Source organism: Equus przewalskii, chromosome 13 (assembly GCF_037783145.1).
Source record: "Equus przewalskii isolate Varuska chromosome 13, EquPr2, whole genome shotgun sequence".
NCBI lineage: Eukaryota > Metazoa > Chordata > Mammalia > Perissodactyla > Equidae > Equus > Equus przewalskii.
Window position 1 is genome coordinate 89,363,240 of NC_091843.1, and position 14,691 is coordinate 89,377,930.

The window sequence follows — 14,691 nt, forward strand, 5'->3', positions numbered from 1 at the left end:
TAAATGTTAGGTCTTGAAATCTCTTTCCCATACCATGAGACAATGGCACTGCTCCCTCGTGGTTGGCAATGCCACCTCCCACTCATCTTTGGTTCTTGCCATCTTTCTGCAGCTCTCTAAAATAGTCCCTCAGAACAGGACCCAGGCAGGAGATCTCCCCTCTTCAGTTTTGCTCTGCTGTTTTGTCATTTATACTTTCTCTCTCCCAGGTAGTAAGCCCCAAATGGGCGGAGAATTGTGTGTTATCTTTATGCACAGAAGTATTGGGGAGCATGCCCCGGACCTCTGACAGGACACAGAATGGAGGGTGTAGAATCTATATTATGCAAATCTCAAAGGGCAGGGTTTCCAACAGAGATGGAAACTGAGACCCAGACAAGAAGAATAACCTTCCCCAGGGCACAGAGCCTCCTTTTGCTAAAGCTGGAATGGTGTCCCTCTGCATGGCAGTGGAATCTCGTTTTGCCTCTCTGGGGCCCTTGCTCAGCCTCTGACCCTGTGCTCGTTCTTCACCCATTTGGTCCCCTGAATGGTTAGTGCTTAGATGGATTTGCACTCATCTCTGCTTTGGGGTTTGGCCCTGGGTAACTGGTCTCCATGAGGAAGCCTGGCCCCGTCCAAGGACCCCGACACGATGATTCTGGCTTGGCATTTGGTGCCTGCAGGCTTCTTAGGTGATGTTGAGAAGCGGTGCAAGAAGCTGGATGTGCAGTCCGTTCAGTGTCCAAGCGCTGGCCCTGCAGGTTCTGGGACTCGGTCAGCCCCTGGCAGACGTTGGCTTGGCCTGCAGCTTGGTGCCACGTCGGTGCCATGTTCCGTTTGCCAGTCTCCTGAATAAAGAAAGATTCAGGACAGCTTCTGGCACTGCCAGTCAGGGTTTCAACTTTCCATCCCGTGTGAGTGAGCCATGGTGTCACCGCTCCCTTTTAAATTAAAATAGTCAAGTGGTTAAATATTCATGCTTTGCTTATTTCAGTATATTTAATTTATTATGTATCACTTTTCTTGGGTTTTATATAAACTTGCCTGAGGACTTTTTTTTCAGTTTAAATTCTGGCAGAATATTCCCTTTTCCTTGGCAGAGTGTTGATGAGTTAAAGAAAATAAAAAAGTCTGCCTAGCTAAGAAGATAATACCTTTTTTTTTTTTACAGATTGCTCTTGCACTTTAATAAAAATGATATTATAGTCATTATCGCCATCATTAATTAATCTTGGGTGATCATTAATGTGGTGCTCACACGAGGTGTCATTAAAACATCTGGGGCGTTTCCTCCCAGGGTTGGAAACCATTGCCTCCAGCTCTCTAATCGGCCTTTCTCTTCGTTTGGGACAGTGAAAATGCAGTAGAGATTGGCTTTTTCCCCCCATTTCTCTCATTGGTCAAAACGGAATCAGAGCTGCCCCTTCTCTCCCTCTTCTGGCAGAGCGGGTCTTCACCACGCTCTGTCTTGTAACTGTCTTGGAGGATCTCATTAACGAGCTCCGACCTGGACAGGAGGCTGACTCTTCTTCTAAAGCTTTCCTCAACCTGGTTTTGAAGAGCCAAAGCATTACGCAAACATGAAACATTCCTGAGGCTGGGTGGAGGCTCAGAACCCTGTTGATGCGAAGGGCAATTTTCTCCCCATGGCTCAAACAAAGGGATGGCAGCAATTCATTTGGGTTCAAGGAGGTCTTTGTGGGAGAGCTTCTAACTATGGCTTTTGGAGACATATTTTCCTCTTTTGAAAAAGTCGCAGGGGCTGGCCCCCTGGCCAAGTGGTTGAGTTTGGGCGCTCCGCTTTGGTGGCCCAGGGTTTCCCCCGTTCGGATCCTGGCCGCAGACATGGCACTGCTCATCAGGCCATGCTGAGGCGGTGTCCCACATCCCACAACTAGAAGGACCCACAACTAGAATATACAACTATGTACTGGGGGGTCGTTGGGGAGAAGGAGAAGAAAAAAGAAAAACAAAGTCATAGGGCCTGTTGCACCCAATTTCAAAATATGTGAACAATAATCCCTTGATTATTGAGAGCTAATTAAAAATTACAAGCCTTGTTGTCCCCCCCACACATACACCATAAATGGCACTGCCTCTTGCCACCACCCACATGGCATCTGCTAGAACCTAAAAATGAGTTTCAGTATTAGCCTAAGAAAATAACAAAACAAAGTTAGAAATTTAAATTAGTTGCCAAAGAAGAAATCATATGTCACTCCTCTGCTCAAAAACATTATATAAGCAGCAATAGAAGAAAGAAAAAAGGAAGGAGGAAGTCAGCGAGGGAGGAAAAGAGGAAGGGAGGAAGGAGAGACAAATTATGCAGAAACCTAAGAATGCAGAAGAACAATATGAAGGAAAATTTGAGAGTTACTATAGGACATAGTAATAAGAGAATGGAGATGGGAATATGTAATATCTTAAAAAGGTAGTTTCTCTCCAAATTAATTTATAAATTTAAGGCATTTAATCCTAAATAAAATTTTTTAGAGAACTTGAAAAAAGCTATTCTAAATTTTCTATTATCTGGATGACTAATTAGTTAAGAATAATAAATACATTTTTTAAATTTAATAAGGTGATACTTGTATTGCCAGACATGAAATTAAAAAGACATGATAATTAAAATAGTGTTTACTGACACAAGAATAGACTCATAAATAAAAAGAATCAAAAACTCAGAACCAAACATATGTCTATAAATATTTTATGTGATAGAGATGACACCTCAGACAAGCAAGAAAATGACGGATATTTATTGTTTTAGGAAAACTATTTGGTGGGGAGTTGTATTTGTTTCCTGCGGCTGCTGCAACAAATTACCACAAATTTGGTGGCTTAGAGTAATAGAAATTTATTCTGTTGCAGATTTGGAGGCCAGAAGTTGGAAATGGGTCTCACAGAGTCATACCAAGGTGTTGGCAGGGCCGCACGCCCTGGGGAGGCGGAGGGGAGAATCTGCTCCCGGCCCCTCCAGGTCTCTGGGGGCTGCTGGCATGCCTTGGCTTTTGGCTGCATCACTCTAAACTCTGCCTCCACCTTCCCATCACCTTCTCCCCTTCTCTGTGTGTCAAATCTCCCTCTGTCTCTCTTGTAAGGACACTCGTGATTGGATTTAGGGAACACCTAGATAATCCGGAATAATCGCCCCACGTCACGACCTTTAAAGTAATCCCAACTGTCAAGATCCTTTTGCCTTATAAGGTATATGTTATAAGGTATATGTTACCTTATAAAGTAACATTTATAGGTTCCAGGGATGAGGACCTGAAGTCTTTGGGGGCCATTATTCAGCCTCCTACTAAGATAAATTAGATTCTTATCTCAACTTATACATCAAATACATTTATAATGCGTTAAATATTTAAGTGGGAGAATATGAAGGCCGATAGTTATCTGATCTCAGGGAAGGAATGGCTCTTTTAAGTATCAAAGAAAAGATTGATGGCTTTGCTTATGTCAAAAATAAAAAACTTGTTTGGGTCTAAAATTACCATAAACAAAATTACCAAGAATTGACAAACTGGAAAAAGCATTTGCAACAGACAGAAAGTTTGTATCCTTAATGGATGAGATTTTATAAATCAGAAGAAGAAAAATCTCCTAATAGAAAAATGGTCCAAGAACAGGATAGGCATTTCACAAAAGAAGAAAAATCACAAAGTCAACCAACATGAAAAAGTTTACCATTGTAGTAATCAAAAGCAAGTTAAATATTGACGATATATTAGTTTTGGCCAACAAATTGGTAAAAGTTATTAAAATTGCAGGACCCAAAAATGGCAAGGAAATGAGGAAAGTTCCTCATTTAAGTTAATTCCTCATGTTAAGTTAATGGTGCGGCTTTTCTCAAGAGATCTTTTGCAATAAATACAAAAGGGCTTAAAATGTGTATTTGCTTTGAAATTGTAATTTTAAATTATGGCAATAAACGAGCAACCACACAAACAGAAGTGTACATGTATGCTCTTTATAGCTTCATTAAAATGTGGCAAAATTACAAATGGTCTAATATTCCACTATAGACGATGGAAAATGTTCACAGTATGTGGTTAAATGGAAAGAGCAAGTCAGAAGACCATCTGCAAATCGGTCCCGTGTGTGTGTGTGTGTGTGTGTGTATACGCGTGTGTGTTTATCTGAAATAATGAGTGACAGTGTTGACGGTTGTCCTCCCTGGAGGTAGGATTATGGGTGATTCTTCCCACCACTTAAAAATCTTTAAATTTTCACGATGAGTATGTATTACTTTTGTAATTTGGAAAGAAGAAAAAATAAATGCATATATTTAAAAATTATCTCCAGAATAAAGCTGACTGTCTCCAATGTGGCAAACACAGTTTCTTTCCATCTACCTTTCCGTCTTTACCTCCCTTGACTCCATCACCTGCCCAGTGTTGCGCCAGCAACGTGGAACCTCTTGGCCTTCCCCGAACTGGACCCTGCGTTCTCATAAGTCTATGTCTTCTTACATGTTGTTCCTTCTGCCCCGCATCCCAGAGACCTCCTATCACTCATGGAAAATCCAGCCCTCTAAGGAGGGCAGAGAGTCTTCACGATGCTCCAGGCAGAATAAATCACTTCTCCTTTGCAGCTGTGATTGTCTTTCTGTTCTGCTTGTACGCCACGACTCTATTTCCCTCACTGGACTGTGAGCTCAGAGCAGGTGAGTCAGAATCACACAGGGACGCCCAGTCCCCATCATCAGACATGAGGTGGGGGTTAGCCTGGCCCCTAGAGCCTAAAGAGGGAAAACCTCCCCAGACCACAGTTCCGGTCAGGAAGGTACCCAAAGATGAGCGTCGAACGTGATGTTTTTGGATTGGTGAAATGTAAAATTTTAAATTGGCTGTAATTATGGCAACCCACTGGTTGATGCTGGTTGAAGTGAAATCGATGCATTTCAAATTGGGTCTGAGCTGCCTGCTTATTTCAGGTTTTTCGGCGTGAAGAAAGCTGTTTTGTGGCTGCTGCTCTTTAGCTTATAATTGGTGTGCTAAGCGGCACAGTTTTGTTTAGCACGTGCTGGTTGTGTTTCAGAATGCCTCACCTCTTTACGAACCCGCATTCCTGAGTCCTGCTCAATCCTTTGCTCTAAGTGAGTCTTTGAAGATAATTCACAGCAGCTGGGGCGGGGGATGTCTCAACCACACCTTTCCACACCACTCGGGGAACAGGAGAGAAACAGGAGGCAGTTCGGGGATTAATGGGCCTCAGGCTGGTCAGGTCACTTCTCAGAGTCATGACCCTCTCTGTTTTTATTTAATGAGGGAAGTAGCTCCCAGGAAACTTGGCTGATACCACCTGCTGGGCCTGAGATGCTAGAGGGGAGCATGCAGGTGCCTCCAGGAGCTGGTGGAGCTGGTGGTGAAGCTGAGCCCTCAGCCAGGGAGCAAAGGAAAGATGTTATTTACTTCCAGCACCTTGCTAGACAGGGACTAAGCAGGGAATTGTGTGAAGAAGGTCATGGTTGAGTTTAGAATTAAGTAAACAAATACATAGAACTTTATCTCTCTAGGAGTAAAGATGAGGTGCTGGACGGCTGTGCACTTTTTCTTTCTGGTTAGCTGGTGTGCTATTTGGTGTGCTGGCATTTGTATATATTAGATGTAGCTGTTGTGGAATAGTTTCTCTCAAGGTTTTATATATTGTTTTTCATATTCCCAAAGAAAGCCTCAATTGGCTGCTCCCAGCTAGGGAGCAGAGCACAGGGGTGGATTGGAAAGGCGTGTGAGTCCAGAGGCAGAAATGTGCATGGAGAGGCAGGTGGACAGCAGCAAGGCTGCCCTGGGGTTGGTGCTGGCTCAAAACTAAGCAACTGGACCTTGGGCAAGTCACAGACTCCAGGGCTTGGTTGACTTCTTGATAAGATAAGGGACAAGGACTAAATCATTGTTTTTCAAACTCTTAGTGGAGGAATCTTCTTTTTTCACAAAGAAAGCCTTATACTAAGTCCTGTTTTATCTGTGAAATAGATTTTTAAAGTGGAGCAATTTTGGTTGAGACAGAGGCGGGCCTCTCGCTCTGTCCCCTGCCTTCCCCGGCCCCCCTTTCGCCGGACCCCCCAGGGAGGCCCAGACCCCCAGGAGCATCGTGTGAGTCTGGGCTCAGCCTTGGCTCCTTCATCTCTAAGGTCGTGGAGTTTAAGAGGAAATGAAGCCTTAAGAAAATTGCCTTGTGGCTCATCTGAGCCCACTGTCTCACTGGGAGACATCAATCCAATATGGAGATTAACTGAAAAGGAATTTAAATGTTTACGGAGGTTTTTTAAAAAATGAAACTAATGAAACAATGGAAAAATAAAATGAATAAAAGGAAACACATACGCCAGCCCCCAAATTACAGAAGGATATTAAATTCATTGCCCACTTCCCCTCCTCCTCAGGTCCGTCCTCTCATTCGGTCCCTCTCTATCCTGTCCAATGGGAATCTGCCAGCTTCTCGTTCTTCTCCCTTTGTACCTCATTCTGCCCATCACAACCCCATTAGCTCTGTGCAGTCCCAGGCGGATAACACCAGCCGAGTGTGAGATCCATGGATTCCTTCTTTTCAGAGTGGGGAGTGAGGAGAGGCTGGGAGGAGACCGCAGAGACTTAGAGTTGAATTTCTTCTTTACAACTTCTCTCCTCACTGGTGATCCTAGTGTCTTGCTCCTAGAACTCCTGCCTGCCTCCTGCTACAACTCAAAACCCTTAAAAACAGACTGTATATGACTGGGCCCCGGGCCAGAATCACCGTGCACTGTTTACATTTGGGGAGGTGTTTTGCTTGCTCATTTCCTATTCATTGTGTGTCTCTCTCATTCTTTTCCTTTTTCCTAATCACTGGCCATTCCCGGGACCTTGTCCCACTGCCCCAATATTGCTGTGCCATGGCAGGTAGTCGAGAATGGAAGGTCTTCCTGTTCTCCTGAGGCTAATGGGGCTCTTTAAGAAAGCCCTGGATCTTTCCAAGTGAGTTGCCCAATAGGATCCATCAGGCTTTGTGTGGACACAGGGGGCCCCCCCGAGGTGAGAGGTGCCGGAGGTGAGGCAGGTCCCAGCTGAGGTCCTTCGACCATCATCTGGGTGTGGATGCGGCTGTCGGGCTGCCAGGCTGCCAGGCCAGCACCTCCTGCCACAGTGCCGGCACCCCTATGACCCGGCCTTTCTCAGGCACCATCGACACAGGCTCAAGTTCTTTTTGGCTCCACATGAAAGAGAAACACGATCTCTGCCCCCGCTTCAGAATGGCTGTTTTCCTAATCAGTGTGCCCATAGTTCTTGCCTTTGATTTGGGCAGATCCACTTCCGCACGCGTTACTTACTCCTCTGGTGCCATGTCTCTGCTGCGGCCCCCGCACTCACACCCTCAGGAAGAGACAACCGTGTTGCCCAGCTTGTCCCAGCTCCAGGATCCCACAGAGTGCACCCTCTCTTCATTGCTTGCCAGCAAACCCGTCCCTTTGGCAACTGCAAACCGATCACGGATCTTTGCTTTTTTTTCCTCCACTGCCAGGGCTGTCTTAGGGTGTTGGAGGGAATTCTAACACGCAGCAGGTGAGTGTGTGTGTGTGTGTGAGGGAGAGAGAGAGAGAAGGAGAGAGTGCCAATCTCCCAGGCATCACTCAGCTGGGTCTGTATTTGTACAACTCATTGGCTGCCCACAGAGTCATAAGGGTGGGAGCCGGTCCCACCTGCTTGCGGAACTGCGAGCCTGCCACAGATTGCGTTCACCCAACGTTTCTTCTCCTTCTCTTCCTGTACTCATCCCCTTGGGCTGAAACCCAGGCTTTGCAAAAGAGGCATGGAGAGAACCCAGGACTTGGAGTCAGATGACCTGGTCCAACTCTGGCACTGCCGGATAGACAGAAAAAGGGTCTTGGTTCAGTGGTCAATGGCACATGGACAGTGGACCCAGTTTGCCTGGATGTGAGTCCTGAACCAGCCTCCTAGCAGCTGCGTGACCTTGAACAAGTTACTGGCTATCACTGTGCTGTAGCCTCTTATCTGTGAAACAGGGCTGACAATACAAGCCCCCACCTCGTGGGGTGATGGAGGGCTGAACTAGCCAACAAGCGCCTCCTTCCTAGTAAATTCCATGTAAGCACGTGCTGTTCGTTACTCATAGAAACACTGGGAGTAAGCTGTGCAGCTGCACAAAGCAAAGGCCCAGTTATGGCTGCTAGTTGTGCGGGTTTGGGGTGAATTAACATTTTTGAACCTTGTTTTCCCCATCTGTAAAATGGGGATCAAATTAGATACCGACTCCCCCCACCACTAGGCTGTGCCTTGTTATTAAGCACAAATTTGTGTGTTTGCGATGGAAGTCCTTAGCAGATCATGCCTTTGCTGCTGAAGATTCTGCCAGGCTCCACACGTTCCACTCTATGAACTTGGAAGTTGTGGACCAAAACATCTCAAATATTTAAGATCCTCCCACAAAATGGAGGAAAGCTATTGCTCATTCCTTGGTGTCGTAGGTCTCGTATCCCAGAGCTCAGGAGGAACTTGCCTCCTCTGAGTCAATGCACATTTGATTGATCTGAGGGGAACTCCTTTGACCACATCAGGAGAGCTAAAGGGCTGGGTGGGTTTTGTGGGGCAGAGGGATGCTGTACAAACCTGGGATGCACGATGGAGCAGGACATACTGATTCTCTTGTTTCTGATTTGGCCACTTCTCTGCTGTGTAACCTTTGGTATGTTACTTAATCTCTCTGGGTCTGAGTTTTCTTCTCAAAAGGAAGATTAAGACAGATATCATAAAAGAGTGTGGCACACAGTAGACAATCTTCAAATGTGTGTTCCTTTTTTTCCCTTGGAAAAAAAAATTAGCATCTGGGTTTATCAGGCCAACCTTAGGACCTGAGTTGGTGCTTGGTTTATGAAATATAACGCGTGAAAATGTTGTGTGATTTAAAAATTCCAAAGGTACTTTTATGAAATAATGATGATGTATATTTTTAAAATCCCAGCTGAGCCGACGGCAGGCCTGCTGTATCTGGACTTTGGTAACTCTCCCACGGTTAGATAGTTTGCTCTTCAACCTAGGAGGCGTCCAACATCTTAAATCATAAAGCAAATTACTGTGTGTAATAGTCTCTCTTCTTTTAAAGAAGATGCCCACATAAAGGATAAAGAACAGCCTTAGGATGGGGGCTCGTCTGCGCATAGCTTGGACAGATCAAACAAAGAGAAATCCAAAAGGACCGGAATCAACAGCCTGGGGATGAAAGTGAAGACGCTCAGATGTGGCCTCTCCTGGCGTCTTCTGGGAATTGCTGTGCGGGAATTCCTGGAGTCACCGGGAACCTAAAGCTTCAGGCAAACTCTGAAAGGTTCTGCCCTGGGAGGCATTTTCAAATGCTGGTCACACTCCTTGAAAATCTGCCTGCTTTGCCGTCTCCTCTTGGGTATCTATATTAGCATCTCGAATCTGACAAGGTCAAAATCCAACTTCTCCTCTCCTCTGCTCCAGTCAGCTTCCCCCAGAGAATTTCAGGTCTTAGTAAATGGCAACTCCAGGCCCGATTTTGCTCCGGAAAACCCTTGGAGTCATCTTTGAGTCCTCTCTGTCATTCACACCCCACTTCCAATCATCAGCAAATCTCATTGGCTCTGCCTTCAAACTATGTCGGCAACCTGACCACTTCGCGCCTCTTCCACCTTATTCCCTGATCCAAGCCACCGTGCTCCCTCTCCTGGGCCAGCGCAAACCATCTCCTCACTGTTTTCCTTGCTCCTGCCCTGACATCGCACAGAAGTCAGAGCACGGCCCTCTGTTTGGAATCATCTGCTGACACCCCATCTTACTCAGAGTCAGAAACCAAGCCAGTGCACCGGCCTGGGGACCCTAACCGACTGTCTCCTGCTACCCTCCCTCTCTGTCTCCTAGCCCCCTCCCTTCCTCGCTCTGCCCTGTCCTAGTGGCCTCCTTACTATTCCTCCAACAGGATGCCAGGGCCTAGAATTCCAGATCATTCTCTCTTCAAACTTTACTCAGCGAGTTTAATTTTACTGGGCACATCAGGTCCTATAACTTGGAGATCGTGTTTTCAATCACGCCCCGAAGGACAGAGCTCTGACTCCAGCCCTCCAGCCTGCACGCGTTGTTCCTTTCTCTGAATTCCTAGAGTACTTTCATCCCAGGAGTCCCGTAATTTGATGACTGATTTATGCTCTGCCTGAAACTGATCCTTACTCATAACCCATTTTTAAATTGGGTTATTTGTATTTTTACTATTGAATTGTGAGTTCTTTATGTGTTCTAGACACAAGCCTATTGTCAAAACATGATTTGCAAATATTTTCTCCCATTCAATGGAGTTCTCTTAATATTCATGATGGTATCCTTTGAAGCACGAAAGTTTTGAATTTTGATGTCCAATTTATCGATTTTTTTCTTTTCTCACTTGGGCTTTTGACATAATATCTAAGAAGTCTTTGCCTAACTTAGGTCACAAAGATTTTCTCCAATATTTTCTTTGAGGAGTTTTGTAGTTTTAGTTCTTAAATTTAGAGCTGTGATCCATTTTGAGTTAATTTTTTATGTATGGTATGTGGAAGGGGTCTAACATGATTCTTTTGTGTATGAGCATCCAGTTTTCTCAGCACTGTTTGTTGAAAACCTTGCTCTTTTCTCATCGAATTGTCTTGGCACTCTTGTGGAAACCAATTGACTATAAATGTGAGGGTATTATTTCTTGACTCTCAGTTCTATTCCGTTGATGTGTATGTCTATCCTTATGCCATTACCACACTGTTTTGATTACTGTAGCTTTGCCTAAGTTTTGAAATCAGACAGCATGAGTGCTCCTACTGTGTACTTCTTTTTCAAGAATGTTTTGGCTATTGTGCCCCTTGAATTTCCATGTGAATTGCAAGATCAGCTTGTCAATTTTCGCACAGAAGCCAGCTGGGATTTTGGTACAGATTGCATTGAATTTGTGGATCAATTTGAAGAGTATTGCCATTTTAATGATATTAAGTCTTCAGGTCCCTGAATATGAGGTGTTTTTCCTTTCATTTAGGTCTTCTTTGATTTCTTTCAATAATGTTTTGTAGTTTTCAGAGTTTAAGTTTTGCACTTCTTTTGTTAAACTTATTGCTAAGCATTTTATTCTTTGACTATATAAATGGATTAAGGATTTTGATTTTATTTCAAAAACAATGGAAGTCATTGAAGGGTCATAAGCTAGAAGGTCAGGAACATGACTGAATTTTTAAAGATCCCTCTGCCTTCTGTGTTGAGAATTCATTTAAGGGGGTAAGAGCGGATGAGGGAAGACCAGTTAGGAGGGCACTGCCGTGGTCCAAGTGAGAGCCGGTGGTGGTTAGACAAGGATGGTGAGGCAGACATGGTGAAAGTGGACAAACTCAGGAGGCCTTTAGAAAGAAACTCAACAGGATTTAGTGATGGATTGGATTTGAGGGGGTGTGAGAAAGGGAAGTGTCAAGACTTTTATCTTGTGCAGCAGAATGGAGGGTGGGGACATTCATTGCTATAAGGAAAACTGGGAAAGAACCAATGCATGGTCTTCAAATCCCACTTTACATTAGAGATAATTCAATCCAAGCCACATATTATCTCAGTTGATTTTTCTAAGACTCTTAGGAGGTGGATAGGATAAGCATTAATCTTCCCATGTGATGGGTGATAAAGTGGAGGCCACAGTGAGAAAGAGCCCCGACAGGAGTCAGAAAGCATGGGATTTTGCCTGTTATGTTAAGAATTGCCGGTTCTGTAGTGGTATCAGTTCACTTCTCTAGTGGTCAGCTTCTTGATCTATTAAATGTGGGACTTGGTGAAGTTGTCCCTAAAATCTCTTCCAGTCTGCCTTCTTTCACTATTATCATTCATTAAAAAAATACATGTGGGAGCGAGGGGTGTGTGCAAAGACACAAGTGATGTGGACTGGAATGCGAACGCTGATCTCCCAGTTTCTAGCCCATTGTTCATTAGACCCTGCGGCCTTACATTAATTTTTTGCCACTTGTCTTTTATGAGAAAAATGGATGTCTCCACCTTGTTCACAGATACTGGGCAGTGTGGCCTATACTTGGGCCAATATGTATAACTGTAAGTTTTAGCACAGGGACACACAAACTGAAAATCTCTTGAACCTGTGATTGTGTTTGAGTATCTTTAATATGTTTAAAATACTATGCTTCACGCAGTAACACTTATATTCCTACTGTGACTTTAAGTTCTTGCCAAATTTAGAAATGTTCTCTTTTATCTTCTGTGGTGGCCGCTCAGAAACGTTCTCCATCAAGAATGCCTCACGGGTTGCTGCCCATAGACCAGCATTATGTCTTCAGCCTCGAGTGTCCCAGGAGTGGTCCTTAATCTCTTATGAAATACGGTAAATGGGAGCAGAAGTCCACCTGTGAGGTGGGAAAAGTAAATACTAAAAAAGGTGTTGTTGTGCTTGAAGAAGGATCAGTGAACTCTCCCAGGAGATGAAGAGTGAGATTATGAGCCCAAAGAACTGGCGAGCCAGGCCCTCGACGCCAAGCTCCGGGACTCTGAGAGCATGAGGAGACCAGCTGGTCCGAGGCGCACGCTTCCTCCTCGGTGTAACCTGAATAAGGAAGAGGGCGGAGGCATTGGTTCAAGACCAGCCTTTGAATCCACTGCCTGAATGAAGGGCCAGGACTCACCTGAGCCAGCTAGTCTCGAGCAGCCCCTTTCAAACAACAAAGCAGCTGAGCATTTACACTGTGTATGCAAATTTCCATCACAATTGCTGCCCTGCTTTTATGGAACTAGGAACAATGCGATAGTTCAGATAAAGGGGAGTCCTTTGAAAGAGGAAACCCATTGAAATAACATCTCTGTCAAAGGGGCACGTTTCCTCCACACATGATCCCTTCCCTTCGGATGAGTGTCACATCGCAGAGAGACATGAGAGCGACTCCAAATGGTCATTCCTGCACATTCGGATAAAGAATTTTAAAGAGACGAGTGCAGAGCTGTTGGGCAGCCAGGACTTGCCCACCAGCCGGGCAACGAGCCATGGGCTTGGCTGTGAACAGGGCTGGGGAGGAGGGACGTGTGTGCAGCAGAGCGGGGAGACGTGCCGAAGCCGTCCCTCCCTTTGCAGGGAAAGCAGGGGCTTTCAGAGAGTCTGAGAGGCCAGAGTTAGGAAAACTAGCTAATTTCTGAATTCAGAAGAAAAGCTAGTTATGTTCTCTGGAGCGATGAGTCCGAATCTGAGTATCTATCAAAATCACCAGGAACGTCTGTGAAGATGTCAGCTCCTCTGTCGTCCTGGACCCAGGAATCGCCCACACCCTGCTCTCCCACGAGCGGGCAGGGAGGGCGGGAGTCTGAGGAGTGCAGACCCCAGATCATCCTGAGCTGGGACGGGGGAAACCCGCCCGAGAGCTGCCCCTCCGCTGGCCGCCTGGACACACGGCTCCTGCCCTTGGTGAGGCACGGATGTGCACAGTACGAGAGAAGGTCGTTATTTCAGGTGGACTGAGGGGAAAGTCTAAATGGGAGAGGACTTTGAAACATAAAATGAACGAAGGAACTGCTTCATTTTTTCAGTCGTTTTAGCGTGGAACTGCTCAGCAGCTCCTCACTGCTGAGCGATGCTGAGCCTGCCCGGCTGAGTCACTGACATTCGGGGGCCTGAGTTCCCGCTGGAGAAGTGATGAGACGCATAAAGAGACCGCCAGAATAAAGCAGAGTTCTCCCCTCTCACTGCGGGGCTTCTGCCATCTTTGCATCTGCTGTTTCTGATGCTTCCAGATGCCATTTCCTCGTAGGGCAGTGGCATGGGGAGGCGGTGGAGACCGAGTGTGGCAGAGGGCACCAGCAGGAGCCGCAAGGAGGGCAGCAGGGCTGCGAGGCCAGGGGACTGCGGGTTCTGGGTAGGGGGAGGGAGAGAGCCGGGGAGGGGTTGGAAGGACAAGGAAAAGCCTTATAGAAGATGAGTTCACCAAGAAGGAAACCAGTTGGTGCCTTCTTCTGTTCCGAAGGTTCTGTTTAGAGGGCTGAGGGCAGAGCTCACACGCCAGGGACGAGGATGACATCGGCCCCCATTCGGCCTCCAGGCTCCTGAGCTTTGCATCAGGTTTCAGCCACCGAGACGATGGCTCAGAGTTTGCTCCTTCTGGGTCTATGAGGAGACTGCCAGAAAGTTCTGCTTCTATCCAGCAAGGTCGCCCACCCCACAGAGCTCCTTGACTCTGTCTAAGTGTACATTCCTACTGTGCCTTTGAAGAAGGCTTTGCCTTCAGACTTGGAGATTTCCTCGTCCCTCAGTACATTAGGTGTTGGGATGACATCATGTGTAATCTCTTTAGAGCTGGCAAAGGGAGCCTCACTCTAGCCTGGGGGTCCTCTGTGACCTCCGGCTAAGCCCTGGGTTTACTCCTCGGCCCAGACCTCCTTGCCCTGTATGTAGGGCTATGCCCTGGACCCTAAGCTTCTGGAAGGCAGGGAGCAGGTCTTATTCATCTCTGGATCCCAACACCTCGCACAGTGCTTGGCCCTCAGTGAGAGGCCAGTGACTGTGCTGGACCAGGAACTGAAATGGGGCGAATCTGATACAACACTCTGGGTGAAATAACGCATCCATCCCCTCCTCAGCCAACCACTGAAAGATCTGGGTTGGCATTCTGTTCTGCAGACATTAGGGTTGTCTTTTAAAGAATTTTTTTTAAGCCATACAGATATTGAGTAAAAGTCTGGAGACCGCTGCCATAAACAATGT

The 14,691-nt window shown here is 46.0% G+C and overlaps 1 long non-coding RNA gene across 1 annotated transcript; it reads left to right on the plus strand.

Moving 5' to 3' along the window:
- The first annotated feature begins 7,074 nt into the window (after nucleotides 1-7,074).
- On the plus strand, nucleotides 7,075-13,676 carry LOC139075175 (uncharacterized). The gene is made up of 2 exons (XR_011525312.1): nucleotides 7,075-7,523; nucleotides 8,941-13,676. It is a non-coding gene; the product is annotated as an uncharacterized lncRNA (long non-coding RNA).
- The last annotated feature ends 1,015 nt before the right edge of the window (nucleotides 13,677-14,691 follow it).